Source organism: Hypanus sabinus, chromosome 25, assembly GCF_030144855.1.
Source record: "Hypanus sabinus isolate sHypSab1 chromosome 25, sHypSab1.hap1, whole genome shotgun sequence".
Taxonomy (NCBI): Eukaryota; Metazoa; Chordata; class Chondrichthyes; order Myliobatiformes; family Dasyatidae; genus Hypanus; species Hypanus sabinus.
Window position 1 is genome coordinate 20,499,044 of NC_082730.1, and position 19,853 is coordinate 20,518,896.

The window sequence follows — 19,853 nt, forward strand, 5'->3', positions numbered from 1 at the left end:
TTACTGCACAAAAACAGAACATTCAGCCATATACATCCACAAGGACCAAATGCTGAGCAATTTGCCCATGTTATACCGTAAGTTCAATGCGAAGGAGCAGAATTAAGCTGTTTCAGAATCAGAATCAGGTTTATTATCACTGGCATGTGACATGAAATTTGTTAACTTAGCGGTAGCAGTTCAATGCAATACATAATCTAGCAGAGAAAAAATAATAAATAAAATTTAAAAAAAAACAAGTAAATCAATTACATATATTGAATAGATTTTTTAAAATGTGCAAAAAGAGAATTTTTTTAAAAAGTGAGGTAATGTCCAAAGGTTCAAAGTCCACTTAGGAATTGGATGGTAGAGAGGAAGAAGCTGTTCCTGAATCACTGAGTGTGTGCCTTCAGGCTTCTGTACCTCCTACCTGATGGTAACAGTGAGAAAAGGGTATGCCCTGGGTGCTGGAGGTCCTTAATAATGGACGCTGCCTTTCTGAGACACCGCTTCCTAAAGATGTCCTGGGTACTTTGTAGGCTCGTACCCAAGATGGAGCTGACTAGTTTTACAACCTTCTGCAGCTTCTTTCAGTCCTGTGCAGTTACCCTACCATACCAGACAGTGATGCAGCCTGTCAGAATGCTCTCCACGGTACAATTATTGAAGTTTTTGAGTGTATTTGTTGACATGCCAAATCTCTTCAAACTCCTCATAAGGTATAGCCGCTGTCTTGCCTTCTTTATAACTGCATCGAGTCTGCTTTGCCATTCCATTATGGATGATTTATTATCCCTCTCAATCCCATTCTCCTGTTTTTTTCCCTGTAACCTTTGCTGCCCTGACTGATCAAGAACCTATCTACCTCTGATTTAAGTATACCCAATGATTTGGTCTCCACAGATGACTGTGGCAATGAATTCCACAATGAATGTTTGGCTGTGTATAGGTTTCAGGCGCCCTAGAGATTTTTTTATATGGTTTCAGATGGTATGGCTTCCATAGGACCCTAATCTCGACATCGTTGATGCTGTCTGGGGTTATCTGTAGAGTCAGAAGCAAGCAAGACAGCTGAAGTCTGAAGAACTGTGACAAGTTCTCCAAGATGCTTGCAACAATCTACCAAATGATTTCTTAAATATAAAACTTCACAACATGTACCTAAGAAACTTGATGCAGTTTTAAGTCCATTATTGAATCGGTTTAATTTTTTTTTACTGTTTACTACTCTTTATAGTAACTTTTTTGAAATTTTGAAACTTCTCAATACATTATTTTTGAAAACATCTTCTCTTTACAGAATTTGTTTACAAGCACTGATGATTGTTGCACAATACAGTATATCTGTCCAAAATTTTCCCTTTCATGTACCTGTCCAAATGTCCTATAACTGTTGTTAATGTACCTGCTTGAACCACTTCCTCTGGCAACTTTTTCCACATACAGACCATCCTCAGTGAAAATTTTGCCCCTCAGGGTTCCTATTAAATCTCTCCCCATCACCTTAAACCTATCCTTCTACTTCTTGACTTCATCTTATTTTTTATATAAATTTACACCGCTTAATATTTGATTTATATTTCTCATTGCAATTCATTGTATTTTATGTATTGCACTGTACTACTACCACAAAACAGCATATTTCACAACATACATCAGTGATATTAAACTCTGATTCTGATTCCTGCCACAGATCAGGTCCATATTCCAGATACTGTTCAGAATATCTGCCCGCTTCCATGTCCACATTTGCTATTTCCCTGTGGCCATGACTACCTGATGAAGATGCAGCCATCCAGGAAATCTGCCCTCAAAACAACAACGAAAATGCCGATCTGAAGCTGCTGGAGCCCATTATTCTAATAGCAAGCGAAGTGACCTTTCAACTGATCAAGAGTGGTTACAGTCAAAAAAGTGTTCATCTGACACGAACACCATCCCACCGCTGATGTTGCATCAAACTGACAGTTAACATGTCGCCTCAGGTTTTGAGAATAAGTTATTCAAACTGTTTGGTATTTTGATTGGTTTTATTTTGCTGTTTGTGAGGCAAGCTTCCACTAACAAGTTGCACTAACAAGTCTTCAGCTGAAGTGAGGCTTGTCTGTGGCTGTGTTGCAGCAAGTGCCAACCTTATCTGTTTACTGAAAGCTGTTCCCCCGTGCTAGTTAGGGATTGGCCTGTTCATGGAGCATCGCAATTCTTCCACTGCCTGCTGTTTGGGTTCACGGCACCGACTGATGATGTCATGGTGCTGGCAGAGTATGAAACTAGCGCACAGAAAGCACCTGGTCTTTAACTCCGGAGGCCCGTCATAGACTGGGTTGCGACCGGTACCATGGAAACAGTGGAAGTGTGCTGCAGTGAGAAAGGACTCAAGGGAGCACTTTAGATAAGTATTTATCTGCCTCGTACTGCAAATAAGTAGTTAACTTACTTACCATTAGCGGGTGTCTTCTGTTCCCATACACCGAACCTGCGAACCTAATTTCACACCACAGCGAGATAATTCAGTGAGGGCGCATGGAAATAAATCACCCAGTTCAAGGGCAGGAGAGTGACACAACAGTTAGCATAATGCTATCACAGCTCCAGTGACCTGGGTTCAATTGCCGCTGCTGTCTGTAAGGAGTTTGTATGTTCTCCCTGTGGACGGTGTGAGTTTCCTCCGTGTTCGGTTTCCTCCTGCATCTCAAAGACGTATCATTTACTAGGTTAATTGGTCACATGGGTGTAGTTGGGTGGCGTGGGCTTGTTGGGACGGAAGTGCCTGTTACCGCGTTGTTTAGCTAAATAAAAAATTTAAAAATAAGAATAAAATAGTCAGTCATTCCACTCATTTTAGTATTTCCAGTATATATGTCTCCAGAAATCTAAGTTGACTCTCCAATATGTTATCGAGAGAGTGTTACAATAACAGAAGTACTGTCTTTGAGACTGCTCTCCTCTTTCACAAGGGTGTAACATCGACTCCTTTCCTATTCCAAAGCAAAGGATATAAAGATTAGCTGGATTTGTCACATCTACATCAATGCATGCAGTGAAATGCGTTGTTTGCATCAAGTCAATTCAACGAGGATTGTGCCACCCAGTACGCATGTGTCACCACACTTCTGGCATGTCCGCAAATCACCAACCCTAATGGAATGTTCAAGTTCGAGTTTGGTTTAATGTCATTCAACTATACATGTGTACAGTGTTCCTCTGGACCAGGATGCATATAATTCATACACACAACACATAAAGTAATATTACCACAATGTGGTAATGAGGCAATGTGGAAAGAAACTAGGGAACCCAGATGTGTCACGGGGAGAACACACAAACCCCTTATAAACAGTGGCAGGAGTCATATCCTGATCTTACAGCTGGCACTGTAAAGTGATTGCGCTCTCTGCTATGTTACAGCACCACCCTTATTCCCATTTATAAATTATTCCCAGAACCGTTCCCTCTAAACTGCTCTGGTACATGGCTGCGCAGAAACTGAAATGTTCCTGTGCACAGAGCCTTTGTTGACACGCAGCTGGAGTTTTCTTTCACATAATGAGCCACACACTTTTCAGGGCGCATCAGGGGTAAGGGTTATATATATTGTTTTTTCATACTTTGTAATCATTTAAAAATGCAATAAAAAAAGTTCAAAAAAAAACTTTCCTGCTCAGAGTAGTGGTTGGGCTGCGCAGTCAGAAAATAAACAATGAGAAGGAATGTTAATTTCCAGGAACCTTTCTGGTGTTCATCACTCAATCAGTAAAGCTCTTCAAGTCATAATCAAATGTGGGACCGTTGTTCTACATTGAAACAATGGCTACAACACAGAAGTATCTCAGATTGCTCTGTGAAATATTGAACCCATCAAAAACACTATATAAATGCAAGCCTTCTCTTAGGTCCAAGTTTATAAAGGAAAACATTTGACAAACTTATCATTCTAAACCTTTCCCTAATGTTGGCACTAAAATACTATCATCGTTTTTTTTTGTAGCAGAAATTGTAAGTGCTGTTCAAAGTTATTTAATAACTATATATCTCTTAAAGAGAGGGAGTATATATCTCTAATTTTACTAGTGAATTTGTATAGCGGACAGTGTTATTATGTGGTCCATAGCTTAATTAGCCTTGCCATATTTGACTGACCTTCTACCTGTCCCTCTCTATCACCTCTGTCCTGCTGTAGCAATGGAGGTCTTGTAATATAGAGTGTATAATATTAATATTTAATGTACCATGCAGCAATTTTTTGCATTGTTTCTTAGTAGGCCTAAGTTTAATATGAGAAAAGTCTTAAAGGGGCAGATTTTTCACATCAAGCAGGGGTTCCCAATCTTTTTTATGCCATGGACTTGGACTCCGACCCCAGGTTGGGAACCCCTACCATAGAGGATGATGGGTATATGGAAAGCTTTTAGACAGAGGTGAGTACAATAACAATGTTTAAATATATCAGGAAGAACATGACAGAAAGGCTATTTATTGCTTCCTATTTCTGTAGACAGTAAGAAAGAATTCCAGCATAATATTTCTGCAAACAGTCATCCATTTTTCTAACACCACAGTGAGACTCTGAGGCAAAACCAACATGCCCAGCTCACCAATAGAACTGAAAACAGACTCCTTGATGGTCTGGATAATTTTTAATAGCCTCTGTTTCTCATTGATATTTTAATAGCAAAGAACAGATAGTCAATAAAAAAAAGCAAAAATACAGTATAACAGTATATTTCTTTTAATGCCCTTATTTTTCCCCAATTTGATTTTATTGGCTGGTTTATTTTACATAAAAATAATAAAAAATTATTTCTTACATCCAAGGGAGTAAAAATCTTTATGTTGTATTTGTGTTGCAATGTACAAGCAATAAGGGAGGGAAATGTGGGGGGATATTACCGAAGCAGTAAGATTGTATTTGTATACACATTGGTACAGACAGATCCATGTACGGTCAGATATGCAATCAGGTCAATGTGTAATGATAGACCTGATGGTCCCCCTTTGTTAGTCCCCAGTTGCTGTTTTCTCCAAGATAAGTTTGGAGAGACAACTAGATCTTTGTAATTGAAACTGAAAGCCCCTGAGCTGGTCTATTTGGACTTTTATAGTCCTTGGAAAGAATTTCAAGCTGGGGTTCTAAATTTGAGAAGACATTGCATAAAGCAAGATGAAGAATCTCCACTTTGCTGATACAATTGTGGTTTATTCTGTGAAGGAGGCATCATAATGGAACTCTTTGAGAAGGCTGATTAAGTGGAATTATTAATTCAATCTTTTAATTTATGTTTGTGAAGGTGGGTAATATTAACTGCACCAGACTTTCTGCATTCGAAGTGAATCCACACATCTGAGCCTTACTTACTATAGTTTATAGATGTCTGAAAGTTAACTCCTGTAATAGGAGTATACAATACAGGAGCAGACTATTCGGCTGATCATGCCGGCATCATTTCTTTGAAGCAACTTTCAATTAGAACCCTTGTTCTTCCTAAAAATCTTGCAGATTTAGTGTCAGTCTCAGGCAAGGAAGCACAATGGACCACCTCTTGTCTCTGGCTGTGTTGATTTTTACACTAATGTCTTGTTTTGCACAGCCTTTTATTTTCTTTCACTGTTTTGTATAATTAAGGTATAATTATGTTTTGTGTTTTATTCTTTGTACCTATATGCTTGTGATACTGCTGCAAGCAAAATTTTCATTTTATCTGTATCTCACTGTAATTGTGCACATGACAATTAGTTTAAAATGACTTGGGTTTGCTGAGTCCTGGTGAACAGTTACGATATTCAACTATTTAACTTTCAAGAAGAGAAATGATCATTATTGAATTAAATTTTGGTCTGTGCATACTGGGTAATAACATCCACTGTGCAACCACAAAATGGCATCTTATTTTTGCCGATTATGTTTAAAAATTGTCCAGGATTAGAGTTTCTCTAGTTCTCCATGTAAACATAAGCAAGTAAACCATGTAAACAGAAACAATCCTATCAAAAGGATTCAAAGTTCAAAGTACATTTATTATCAAAGAATGTATAAATTATACAAACTTGAGATTTGTCTGCTTACAGGCAGCCACAAGTCAGAATCATGTTTAATATCATTGAAGTATGTCATGAAATTTGTTGATATGCAGCTGCAGTACATTGCAATACTGTACATAATAATATAAACTGTGAATTAGAGTAAGTATAGCTTTATGTATGTATATATGTATATATATATATAGGTGTGTGTGTGTGTGTGTGTGTGTGTTAAATTAAATTAGTAATGCAAAAAAGTAGTGAGGTCATGTTCATGGATTGAATGTCCATTCAGATATCTGATAGCAGAGGGGGAAAAGCTATTCTTGAATCATTGAGTGTGCGGCCTCCAGTTCCTTTTCCTCTGCCCTGATGGTAGCAATGAAAAGAGTGCATGTTCTTGATGATGGGAGTCCTTAATGATGGTGCCGCCTTTCTGAGGCATCGCTCCATGATGATGTCCTGGGTGCCGAGGAGGCTAATGCCCATGATGGAGCTAACTCAGTTTACAACTTTCTACCCCATACTTTACCACCCCATACTAGACGGTGATGCAGCCAGTTAGAATGATCGTCATGGTACATCCGTAGAAATTTGCTAGGACTTTGGTGACCTAATAACTGCTGTCATGCCTTCTTTGTAATTGCATCAAGATACGTTGGGTGCGATATCTTAAGAGATGTTGACACCCAGGGACTTGAAATCACTCACACTTTCCAATTCTGATCCCTCTGTGAGGACTGGTGGGTGTTCCCTCGTCTTACCCTTTCTGAAGTCCACAACCAGTTCTTTAGTCTGATTGATGTTGAGTGCAAGGTTGCAGCTGTACTCTCTTCTGTACGCTTGCTCACCACCATTTGAAATTCAGCCAATAATAGATGTGTCACCAGCAAATTTATAGTTGCAATTTGAGCTGTGCCTAGCCACCTAGGTATGGGCATAGAGTGAATAGAGCAGTGGACTAGGCACACATCATTGAGGTATGCCAATGTTGATTATCAGTGAGCTGGAAGTGTTATTTCCGATCTCCACAGACTATGGGCTTACAGTGAGGAAGTTGAGGATCCAGTTGCAGAGGAAGGTACATAGACCAAGGTTTTGGAGCTTTTTGATCAGTCCTGTAGGAATGATTGTATTAAACACTGAGCTGTAGTCAATAAGCAGCAGTCTTAGTATTAGTATTAGTATTATTAGTATTACATAAGTATTAGTATTGTCCAGGTGATCCAAAGTCACATGAGGAGCCAATGAGATTGCATCCACTGTAGATGTATTGTGACAATAGGCAAATTGCAGCCAGTCCAGGTCCTTACTGAGACAGGCGTTGATGCTAGCCATAACCAACCTCTCAAAGGACTTCCTTACCAGATCTAGAGTTGTACAGATAGATCCCAATCCAAGCACAGGGCACACCAGATTATAAAATACTGCAAATTCATATCCATGTGGAGTATTCATATCTATGTGGATCAACACTGCCGCACCTCAGGGCTGTGTGCTTAGCCCACTGCTGTACTCTCTATATACACATGACTGTGTGTCTAAGTATAGCTCAAATACCATCTATAAATTTGCTATTGATACAACCATTGTTGGTAGAAACTTAGGTGGTGATGAGAGGGTGTACAGGAGTGAGATATGCCAACTAATGGAGTGGTGCCACAGCAACAACCTGGCACTCAATGTCAGTAAGTCAAAAGAGCTGATTGTGGACTTCAGGAAGGGTAAGATGAAGGAAAACCTACCAGTCCTTATAGAGGGATCGGAAGTGGAGAGCGTGGGCAGTTTCAAGTTCCTGGATGTTAAGATCTCTGAGATCTCTAACCTGGTTCCAACATATTGATGCAGTTATGAAGAAGGCAAGACAGCAGCTATATTTTATTAGGAGTTTGAAGAGATTTGGCATGTCACAAATACACTCAAAAACTTCTATAGATGTACCATGGAGAGCATTCTGACAGGCTGCATCACTGTCTGGTATGGGTGGGGGTGGGGGCTAATGCACAGGACCAAACGAAGCTGCAGAAGGTTGTAAATCTAGTCAGCTCCATCTTGGGTACAAGCCTACAAAGTACCCAGGACATCTTTAGGAAGCGGTGTCTCAGAAAGGCAGTGTCCATTATTAAGGACCTCCAACACCTGGAGCATGTCCTTTTCTCACTGTTGCCATCAAGTAGGAGGTATAGAAGCCTGAAGGCACAAACTCAGCGATTCAGGTACTGCTTCTTCCCCTCTTCAATTCAAATTGAACCTGTGAACACTACCTCACTTCTCTTCTTTGTTGTGTATTGCATTGAACTACTACTACTAAGTTAACAAATTTCCCATCACTTGCCAATGATAATAAACCTGATTCTGATTCTGAATTTGAGTATTCCAATATATAAGTATATCTCAGCTATTGAAATTTCCCTTTTAGAGACATCCTGTATTGGATTTTAACCAATTAGAGCTTGTTTCACACACACACACACACACACACACACACACACACACACACACACACACACACACACGAGGGGTGATTGATAAGTTAGTGGTCTAAGGTAGAAGGAGATGAGTTATTAACTTCAAACTTTCTGCATAATTATTCAAAGTTGAACTACATGTGCATGTAACGAGAGCTGTATAACTCATCTCCGTCTACCTTAGGCCATGAACTTATTAATCACTCTGTGTGTGTGTGTATGTGTGTGTGTGTGTGTGTGTGTGTGTGTGTGTGTGTGTGTGTGTGTGTGTGTGTGTGTGTGTGTGTGTGTGTGTGTGTGTGTGTGTGTGTGTGTAGTATTTCCCCCATTTGGAGGTTTGCATGTTTCATTGTTTTAAATCATAGTGGATTTCTTTTCGATATTTTTATTAATATTATATAAATTGCATGAATACAATACAAAATTCATGATACATCTAACACAAATTACATTACATTTAAATCATAGTAATATGATCACAGTATCCCTTATTCCAAATCAATCATGTAGAAAAAAAAGTTTGAATTATGAAATGGAATGAAATAAAATAAATGTATTTTATTTAAAAAAATCTACCCCCACTACCAAAATGAGCTGGTTGGTGAAAAAAAAGAGAAAAAATACCTTACCAAATAATATATTAATAAAGGATCAGATCCATATTTTAATAACAGTTCAAAGATTATGAAAATAACTCAGTAAAGGACCCCACAACATTAGAAAATCATGTTTAGAATCAGAAATCAAACAACAAATCTTCTCTAGATCAAGGCACAACATAGTTTCAGATAGCCATTGAACATGAGTAGGTGGGGCATCCTCCTTCCCCTTGAGCAAGATCACCCTCCTGGCCATAAGAGTAATAAAGGCCAATACCCGCAAATTGGATGGCTTCAGTTTTGTAATGCTATCCTCAACAATACCAAACATGGCAGTCAAGAGATTGGGCTTAAAACTAACATTGAAAAGTACAGAAAAAGTTTGAAATACATCTTTCCCAAATTTTTCAAGGCTCGGACATGTCCAAAACATATGAATTAGTGTGGCCACTCCATTAGTGCATCTATCACAGTAAGGGGAAATAACTGCATAGAAACAAGTGATCTTGTCTTTAGACATATGAACTCTATGTACCACTTTGAATTGTAATAAAGAAAGAAAAGCACATAATGATGAAGAATTAGTCAATTTTAAAATACTCTTCCAACTCTCTTCAGATATGAACATCTGTAAATCCTTTTCCCAGTCTCCTTTAATTTTATCTAAAAAGGCCTTTTTCAGTCCCAACAGCAAACCGTAAATGTAAGATATTGAACCGTTGTCAAAGGGTTTTAGATTAAAAATTATATCTATTATATTCTTATCTGGACTTGTAGGAAATGTATGTAGTTGGGATCTTAAAAAATCTCCATTCTGTAAGTATCCAAAAAAGTGAATATTGGAAAGGTTAAATTTCATTGAAAGTTGCACAAAAGAGGAGGGATTCCCTCCATCAAACAAATCCTGAAATAGTTTAATACCCAATCTATCCCATTCTTTAAAAGATAGGTCAATTAAAGATGGTTTAAAAAACAATTAGAAAAGATGGGACCTGAGATGGAGAATCTCAATAAACCAAAATGTTTTCTAAACTGTAACCAAATCCTCAAAGTATGTTTGACCACCACATTATCAGTTAGTTTATCCAAAGATAAAGGAAGCGAGGATCCAAGTAAAAAAATAATGGAAAATTTCATAACAGAGTTGACTTCCAAAGAAATCCATACAGGGCAATTCTCATGGTTAATGTAATATATCCATAATGTAATATTTTGTATATTAACTGCCTAATGATATAATCTAAAATTGGTAAGGCAAAACCTCCATTATGTTTGGTTTTTTGAAGGTGAGCTTTATTTATTTGAGGTTTTTTATTCTTCCATATATAGTAAGAAAGAATTGAATCCAAAGAGTTAAAAAAAGAGTTAGGAATAAAAACAGGCACAGCTTGAAAAAGGTATATAAACTTAGGTAAGATATTCATTTTAATAGAATTAATTTGGCCAATCAGTGATAAAGAGAGAGGCCACCAATTAGAAAGTGTTTTTTAAAAATAATTCATAAAAGTTAAAAAATTTTCCCTAATTAAATCTTTATAATTCTTAGTAATTGTTACTCCTAAATACGTTAACTGTTTTCTTAACATTTTAAAAGGAAGGTTAATATCAGTTGGTATTAAATTGTTTAAAGGAAACAGCTCACTCTTATGTAAATTTAATTTATATCCTGAGAACTGACTAAAATTAGTCAGTAGACGGAACACAAATGGTAAAGCGGTTGTAACATTAGATATAAAAAGCAATAAGTCATCAGCATAGGGTGACACTTTATGAATAGTACCTCTCCTTAAAATACCAGTAATCTCTTTAGACTCTCGAAAAGCAATTGCTAAGGGTTCTAATGCCGAATCAAAAAGTAGAGGGCTGAAAGGACGACCTTGTCTAATTCCATATTGGAGTTTAAAGGGTTTAGAGTTCTGAAGGTTAATAAGAACCCAAGTGGAGGGAAATAAATAAAGTAATTTAATCCAATGAATAAAATTAGGTCCAAAATTAAATTTTTCTAAGGATGTAAAAAGATAATTCCATTCAACTCTGTCAAAGGCCTTCTCCGCATCCAAAGATATCACACTTTCTGATATTTCCTTAGATAGAGAATGCATAACATTTAACAAATGCTGTAAATTAAAATAGGAATATTGATTTTTAATAAATCCTATATGATCATCTGAAACTATAGAAGATATAATTTTTTCAAGTCTACAAGCCAACACTTTAGATAAAATTTTAGTATCAAAATTGAGTAAAGAGATAGGTATATATGAAGAGCATTCAGTAGGATTCTTAATCTTTTTGAGAATAAGTGAAATGGAAACTTCATAAAAAGATTGGGGTAATCTTCCTACCTTGAAGGAATCTGTAAGGGTAGAACATAAGTGAGGTATAAGCAAGGAGGAATAAGCCGTATAAAACTCTCCAGAGAATCCATCAGGTCCTGGGGATTTCCCAGAATGCAATTCTCGAATAGCCTGAGCAATTTCCTCCTGGGAAATGGGTTGATCCGATTGCCTATGATCATCTTTCAAAAGCTTAGGGATATTTAATTGATCTAAAAAATTATTCATTGCAATATTATCATTAACAGAGTCAGAACTATACAATTTGGAATTAAATTCCCTAAAAGTGTCATTAATTTCAAAGTGATCAGTTGTTATATCCCCAGTAATTTTACATATTTCTTTAATTTGCCACTTGGCTATAAGTGGCTTCAGTTGATTAGCCAATAGCTTACCAGTTTTATCTCTGTGAATATAAAATTGACTTCTGTCTTCAAAATCCAGAATTTGCAAGTTATTTCTCCTCTTTCTATTTTGTAGACTGATAATCCTTTTCATCGTTTTTTCATTAGATATGGATAACTCTTTGGAGAGTTTAATTGTAACTTCAACATCCTCTTCAAGTGTCACCAACTTTGCAGTATTTTCCTGAATTCGGTTCTCATGCTCAGTTAAAGTTTGTTGGATTGTATCCAATTTGCCATTAAGTCATTGAAACCCCTCAGAAAATTCCGATTTTTGCTTTTAACGAAGTCGCTAATAGAATCCAAAATGACTGGGGATTCATCTTCTGTTTCTCTTTCTTTTGCAAAAACTTTTGTTCTTTTCCCAGCCATAGTAGAGCAGTATTAAAGTATTATAATAAGCTTTCAAAAAAAAAAACTGGTAGGAGACAATAAAGTAAGTAGAGTAGGAGCAATCTAAAACAATGATACTCCATCTGCTGCCAATGGGGCTCTCGAAATCATGGTGGAATTAATTCCACTTTTTTTTTACACAGGTCAACAGAAAAAGACTCTTTTGTGTCAAAGTGAAAACAAATCTCTACAAAGTAATTTAAATTAAGTAGAAATATAAAACACAAAATAATTGATTGCATAAGTATTCATCCCCTTCAAGTCAGTATTTAGTAGATGCACCATTGGCAGCAATTACAGTCTTGAGTCAGTGTGGGTTGGTCTCTATCAGCTTTGCGCATCTGGGCACTGCAATTTTTCCCCAAGTTTCTTTACAAAACTGCTCAAGCTCTGTCAGATTGCATAGGGATCATGAGGGACTTTTCAAGTGCAGCCACAAACTCTCAATTGGGTTGGGGTCTGGTCTCTGATTTAGCCACTCTAGGACATTAACTCTGTTGTTTTTAAGCCTTTCCTATGTCGTTTTATGCTTGGGGACAATGCCCTGCTGGAAACTAACTCTTCTCCCAAGTCGCAGTTCTCTTGCCAACTGCATCAGGTTTTCCTCCAGGATTTCCCTGTATTTTGCTGCATTCATTTTACCCTCTACCTTCACAAGCCTTCCAAGGCCCGTTGCAGTGAAGTATCCCCACAGCATGAAGCAGCCACCACTATGCTCACAGTAGGGATGGTATGGTGTTTGACACTGATCAACAGTAAAACACAGCGATTAGTCCTTTGGCCAGAAAGCTCGATTCTGTTTTTATCAGACCATAGAACCTTCTTCCAGCTGATTTCAGTGTCTCCCACATGTTTTCTGGAAAGCTCTAGCTGAGATTTCATGTGAGTTTTTTTCAATGGTGGCTTTCTCTTTGCCACTTTCCCAAAAAGCTGTGATTAGTGAAGCATCCAGGCAACAGTTCTGTATGCACAGTCTCTCCTGTCTCAGCCACTGAAGCTTGCAGCTGCTCCAGAATTGTTATGGGTCTGTTGGTGACTTCCTTCACTTGTCCACTACTTGCACAACCACTTAGTTTTTGAGAATGTCCTGTTTCAGGCAGATTTACAGTTGTACCATATTCTTCCCATTTCTTGATGATTGACTTAAATGTACTCCAATGGATTTTCAGTGACTTGTAAATTTTCTTGTATCCATCTCCTACTTTTCACTAACCTTTTCACAAAGTTGCTTGGAGTGTTCTTTTGTCTTCACGGTGTAGTTTTTGCGAGCATACTGACTCACCAGCAGTTGGACCTCCCACTTACAGGTGTATTTTTACCACAATATATTGAAACACCTCAACTGCACACAGGTTTGTATATAGCTAGGATACCTTAACTAATTATCTGACTTCTAAAACCAATTGGCTGCAACAGTGATGATTTGGTGTGTTATATTAAATGGGGTGAATACTTATGCAATCAATTATTTTGTATTTTATATTTTTAACTAATTTAGATCACTTTGTCAAGATCTGTTTTTACTTTGACATGAAGGAGTCTTTTACTGTTGATCAGTGTCAAAAAAAACCTAAATTAAATCCAAAAAAAACACAAAATGCTGGCAGAATGCAGCAAGCCAGACAGCATCTATGGAAGGAGCTAATAACGACGTTTCGGACCGAAACCCTTCATCAGGAGTGAAGTAACATGGGGTGGTCGAGGGGGGATAAGAAGTGGGGGGAAGGATAAAGTAGAGAGCTAGGAAGTGATAGGCTGGAGGGAAATGGGCTGGGGGAAGGTGGAGAATTATGGGAAATAAAAGAGAAAGAAAGGTAGGGCTGGGGGGAGATTATAGTGAGGAGGGAAAAAGAGAGAGAAAGAGAACCAGACTAAAATAATAGATAGGGATGGGGGTAAGGGTGGGGGCAGGGGTATCAATGAAGGTCAGTAAGTTGGATGTTCATGCCGGCAGGAAGGAGGCTACCTAGGTAGGAGATAAGGTATTGCTCCATCAACCTGCGTGTGGCCTCATCTTGACAGTAGAGGAGGCCATGGACAGACATGTCGGAGTGGGAGTGGTCTGTGGAATTGAAGTGTGTGGCCACAGGGAGATCCCGCCACTGCTGGAGGACTGAGTGCCGGTGTTTGGTGAAACTTGTCCGTGCTGAGCAAAATGCCCATCTGAGCTCAACCTACTCGCTTGCATTTGGCCCATATCCCTTCCATCTTTCCTATCCATGTTCCAGTCCAAATATGTGGAAAGATCAAAGTAAATTTATAATCAAAGTACATACATTTCACTATATACATCCCTGAGATCTGTTTTTTTTTTGTGGGCGTTCCCAGTAAATCCAAGAACCATAGCAGAATCAGTGAAAGACTGCACCCAGCACCCAGACAAACAACCAATATGCAAAAGACAACAAACTGTGCAAAGGTTCCTCCATGTTTTGGTGGTGAAAGCATGCATAGAAGACATTGATCCCTTCTGGGAGTGAAGCCCTGTTGTCACCTTTATCACTTCATTTCACTTTGTAAGGGGTAATAGCATTCCAGCCCAGCTGCAGGTGCTGAGCATCTTTCATTGATTCAAGTTTGATCTGGAATTGCCATTTTGCCTGTGAGATGGTTTTCCAGAGATCACACCAGAGATCACAACTTGTATCTTACTTGGTTGCCAAAGCCGAATGCCTCTGACCTGGCCCTCAGCAGGTTGCAGATCTCATGGTTCATCCAGGGCTTCTGGTTGGGGAACACTTTGAATGGTTTTGTTGGTACACATTAATCTATGACTGTTTTTATAAAGTCTGCTACAACTGTGGTCAATTCATTCAGATCCACTAATAAGTCCTTGAATATGGCCCAGTCCACCAACTCGAAGCAATCCTGTAGCAGTCCTGCCTCCGTCAACCACTTCTTTGGTGTCTTTATCCCTGGAGTCTCACTGTTCAGCAAGTGTCTGTTTGCAGGTAGGAGAAGGACAGCCAAAGTGATCAGATTTACCAAAATGCAGTCTAGGCAAGGAACAGTAGGCACTCCTTATAGCAGAGGTCTAGTGTGTTGCGGCCTCTGGTGCTACAAGTTATATGATGATGGTAATTGGGCAGAGATTTCTTCAAGCAAGCTTGATTGAAGTCCCTGACTATGATTTGAAATTCTTTAGGGTAGACTATTTCTAGTTTGGTAACAGTGGCATGCGGTATCTCAACTGCCTATTCATGTCGACCAATGGTGGTATGTAAACTGCAGTTAGGATCATGGTGGACATTATTGGGTTGTCATGAGCATTATAAATCATTAATAATAACTGGTGTTATGATCCTTGTAGGCATTTTCTTGGGCATTTAAAACTGGAAGTAATTGACAACGTGCCCAAATTGTGTGGCTTTCTAAAATACCTGTTCAACAACTTTGACAGTGTACACATGGAACCAAGTGGATTATGACATTATTCAGTCTTCCGTCTCACAAATGAAACTAAAATGAATAAGAGTGCTTATATAAGAGCAAAGCAGTTGCTTGAACTAAGGTTCAAGGTTCATTTCAAATGTTCATTTATTATCAAAGCACACAACTCTGAAATTTTTCTTCTCCAGATAGTCACAAAACCAAGAAAGAAAAGAACGGCAACACAATCATCAACCCCCAAATCCCTCTTCCCTGCACAAAAAAGAGAACAAAAATGGAATAGGCACATTGACCCCCCCCCCCCAAATACCACTCCTCCACACACAAAAAATGAGAAAGATCGGGCGAAAAACACAAAAATACAAAAAAGCCATAAGAATGAAAAAAATGTCCACAGACCAAGTCCACATCCAAAATGTGAAAAACCTGGGCAACATTCTCCCTCTCTGTTGCAGTCAACTCATTAGTGATAAAAAGGCATTCTCCCCTCTCCATAGCAGAGTGATCTCAGCAGCAATAAAAGGCAGTCTCCCCTCTCCATAGCAGAGTGATCTCAGCAGCAATAAAAGGCAGTCTCCCCTCTCCATAGCAGAGTGATCTCAGCAGCAATAAAAGGCAGTCTCCCCTCTCCATAGCAGAGTGATCTCAGCAGCAATAAAAGGCAGTCTCCCCTCTCCATAGCAGAGTGATCTCAGCAGCAATAAAAGGCAGTCTCCCCTCTCCATAGCAGAGTGATCTCAGCAGCAATAAAAGGCATTCTCCCCTCTCCATAGCAGAGTGATCTCAGCAGCAATAAAAGGCAGTCTCCCCTCTCCATAGCAGAGTGATCTCAGCAGCAATAAAAGGCAGTTTCCCCTCTCCATCAGCAACGATAACAGGGCAGGCAGCTGGCATTTCAATCTCCTTTGTCGCTTTAATCGGTGAATAACGGAAGCTTTAGTCATTGAAATGAAGCTGAACGTCAGCTCACAGCCTTCTCTCCAAAACAGAATGAGTGCCTTATTTCTCCAAGGGGTATCTTAGTCACTTACTAATTTGCAGCTGTGAGTTGCAGGAGCATTGTGCAATCACTTCCATTCAACTTAAGACTATACAAACTTCGAAGTAAATTTATTATCAAAGTACATTATGTCACCATATACTACCCTGAGAGTTATTTGCTTGCAGGCATTCACAGTAGAACAAAGAAATACAATATAAACAATGAAAAACATACTCAAAGATTGACAGACGTCCAATGTACTAAAGAAGACAGACAGTGCAAATACAAATAAAAAATAAACAAATAAATAAATAGATACATATGTAAATACATAAATAAATAACTGAATGAATGAATGAAACTGAGAATATGAATTGTAGAGTCCTTGAAAGTGAATCCATAGGTTGTATTTAGTGTGTTGAGGTGAGTGATATCCTCCACCCTGGTCTGTTGGTTGAAGGGTAATACCTGTTCCTGAACCTGGCAGTGTGGGGCCTAAGGTTCCTGTCCCTTCTTCTGATGGCAGCAGCGAGAAGAGAGCATGGGCCAGATGGTGGGGATTCCTAATGACAGATGCTGCTGTCTTGTGGGAGGGCTCCTCGTAGATGTGCTCAAAGGTGGAGAGGTACAGTCAAAGTCAGGGTCAAAGGTGAGATTATTGTTACATGCACAACTACACGTATGCAAGGGTGAGATGAAGAACTTGCTTGCAGCTGAATCACAGGCACCTAGCATCAAATACATAACATTCACAAGAAAAACACAGCTTGTATATGAGTCCCTCATAACCAATGGTGATCAGGAGTCCATTTATGCCCCTTTACCATTTATAAGATAGTTATATTTCAGATAATGTCGCAGATGGAATTCTATGACCAAATATCAGATAGGATAGACAAAGAACAGTCCATAAGTTACACAGGCTTAAACAGTCGAAGTAATAATTTAATTGAAAATCCCTTCTCTAAGCAGCTAATGATAATATACAAGATATCTACTCCATGAACAACAGTAAAAATGCCAAAAAGCAGTTCAGGAGAAATCTGGCAACCTGTTTAATTGGTCCAACCCAAGATAGAGGTGTTAGTAAATAGTCACAAATGCTAAGAGATATCGATGAATTGCTTCACCAATGTTGCATGCAACTAAGTAGAAAAGGATCTTCAAAACACAACTTTTAAAAAACATGACCAAATTCTCATAGCAGCACATATAAAATGCTGGAGGAACTCAGGAGGTCAGATGGCATCCACGGAGAGGATAAAGAATCGAAGTTTTGGGCAGGATTCACAAGTCCTGAAGAAGGGTCTTAGCCCAAAATGTTAGCTGTTTATTCATTTATTCATCTCCATAGATGCTGACTGACCTGTGGAGTTCCTCCAGGTGTGTGTGTGTGTGTGTGTGTGTGTGTGTGTTGCTCTGGATTTCCAGCATCTGTAGAATCTTATGTTACTGTTGCCACGTTTCCACAGTCATGCAAATACTGTCATAAAAATGCATTTTGAAAGTCTAGAGAATGCTGTTTACTTGAATTAGAAGGCCTTCGACAAGGTGCCACATATAAAACCATAAGATATGGTCGCCAACCCGTCGATTGCGATCGACTGGTCGATCTTTGAGACTTTCCTAGTAGATCCTGGAAAAAAATGAAAAAATAAATACACAAATACTGTTGAGAGATTGTTTCAGGGTTGTGGGGTTTTAGTTCTGTTCTTTCTGCCCAGTGTGCATGTGTGTAGCTCCGCCGCAATGCACCGCGGTAGAAAAGACCCGAAGTAAAGCCCCGCAACCCAGAAGCAACCTCTCTTTACAAACAGCTTCCGTAGCAGGGGGTATTGCTATATTATCATCATCCTAATTTGTATTAACTTATCTTTATAATGCTCACATTAGAATACTTTTCCCCCTTTAAATTCCATTTTTTTCATTTTTCAATCTTTTTTATTGATTTCCAAATAAAGAATATACAAATCAGAAGAGGAGTTTAATAAGTAGATAATATAAAAGACATATAAACAGCAACAGTAAAAACAAAAAATATATAATATCAAAATCAAATAAGTAAAATACTTTGCTGTTATATATACAATGGTAAAAAAACTACACCTTATAACAATCATAAAAAAAGATCAGAAATTTTATTGATAAGGAGAAAAAACCCCACTAACTAAACTGAAACAAAAAACAAAAAAAAAGAAAGAGAAAAAAAGGAAAGAAAAAGAAAGAAAAAGATTGGGCAGTCCAATTGAGGATAAAATTAGAAAAAACAGAGAGAAAGAAAAAAAAAACATCCTTCCAGTCATCTCTGAACCTTCATGGATAAGGATTTTCCCCAAAGAGAATAAAGAAAAATATATAAATAAAAATAAATTAAATCATGTGAAAATATTGAATAAAAGGTCGCTAGACTTGTTCAAAATTAAAAATGTATCAAATGTCTGGCTTCTAATTTTCTCCAAGCTTAGACATGACATAATGGAGGAGAGCCAATCGAAAACAGTAAGCGGGTTAGATTCTTTCCAATGTAGCAAAATAGCTCTCCTAGCCAGTAAAGTTAAAAAAGCTGTCACAAGTTGGGCGGAAGCAGACACTTTGCTTGGTTCCTCTGGAATAATCCCAAAAATTGCTGTGTGGATTAGGTTGAACATCTATATCTATAACTTTAGATAATATTCCAAACACATCCCTCCAAAAATTACTTAAACTTACACATGACCAAAACATATGAGTTAGAGTAGCCATTTCTGTGTTACATCTGTCACAAATAGGGCTTATATTCGGAAAAATATGCGCCAATTTATCTTTGGACATATGGGCTCTATGTACTAGTTTAAACTGAATTAAGATATGGCGTGTGCAGACAGATGAATTATTGACTAAATAATAAATTTTACTCCATTGATTATCTGAAAGTGAATGTTGAAGTTCTACTTCCCAGGTACGTTGAACCCCATCATTAGGCGACATGTGAGCATTCATTAACTGTTTATAAATGATAGCTATTAATCTTTTTTGAAAAGGTTTAAACTGAAAAATAACATAAGCCAAATTTGAAGAGCAGGTCAAAGAGTAATTCGGTAAAAAATCACGTAAGAAATTCCTAATCTGTAAATACCTGAAAAAAATGTGTATTAGAGATATCATATTTATCCATTAACTGTGAAAAAGACATTAAACAGTCTTGTAAAAACAAATCTAAAAAAGTTTTTATTCCCTTAATTTTCCATGTTAAAAAAGCCTTATCCAAAGTTGATGGTTTAAAAAAGAAATTAGAATAAATA

At 38.0% G+C, this 19,853-nt stretch overlaps 1 protein-coding gene across 3 annotated transcripts in view; it reads left to right on the forward strand.

The window, feature by feature from the left end:
* LOC132381080 (cyclin-dependent kinase 18-like) overlaps window positions 1-19,853 on the forward strand; it is a 125,740-nt gene that overhangs the window by 45,551 nt on the left and 60,336 nt on the right. The window contains exon 1 of one of the 3 annotated variants that reach the window (XM_059950268.1): window positions 4,279-4,400. The exons of the other annotated variants lie outside the window; for them this stretch is intronic. The gene's annotated coding sequence lies outside the window, so the exon portion shown is untranslated. Of the gene's footprint in view, window positions 1-4,278; window positions 4,401-19,853 lie in introns of those variants that run through there. 3 annotated transcript variants of the gene reach the window in all.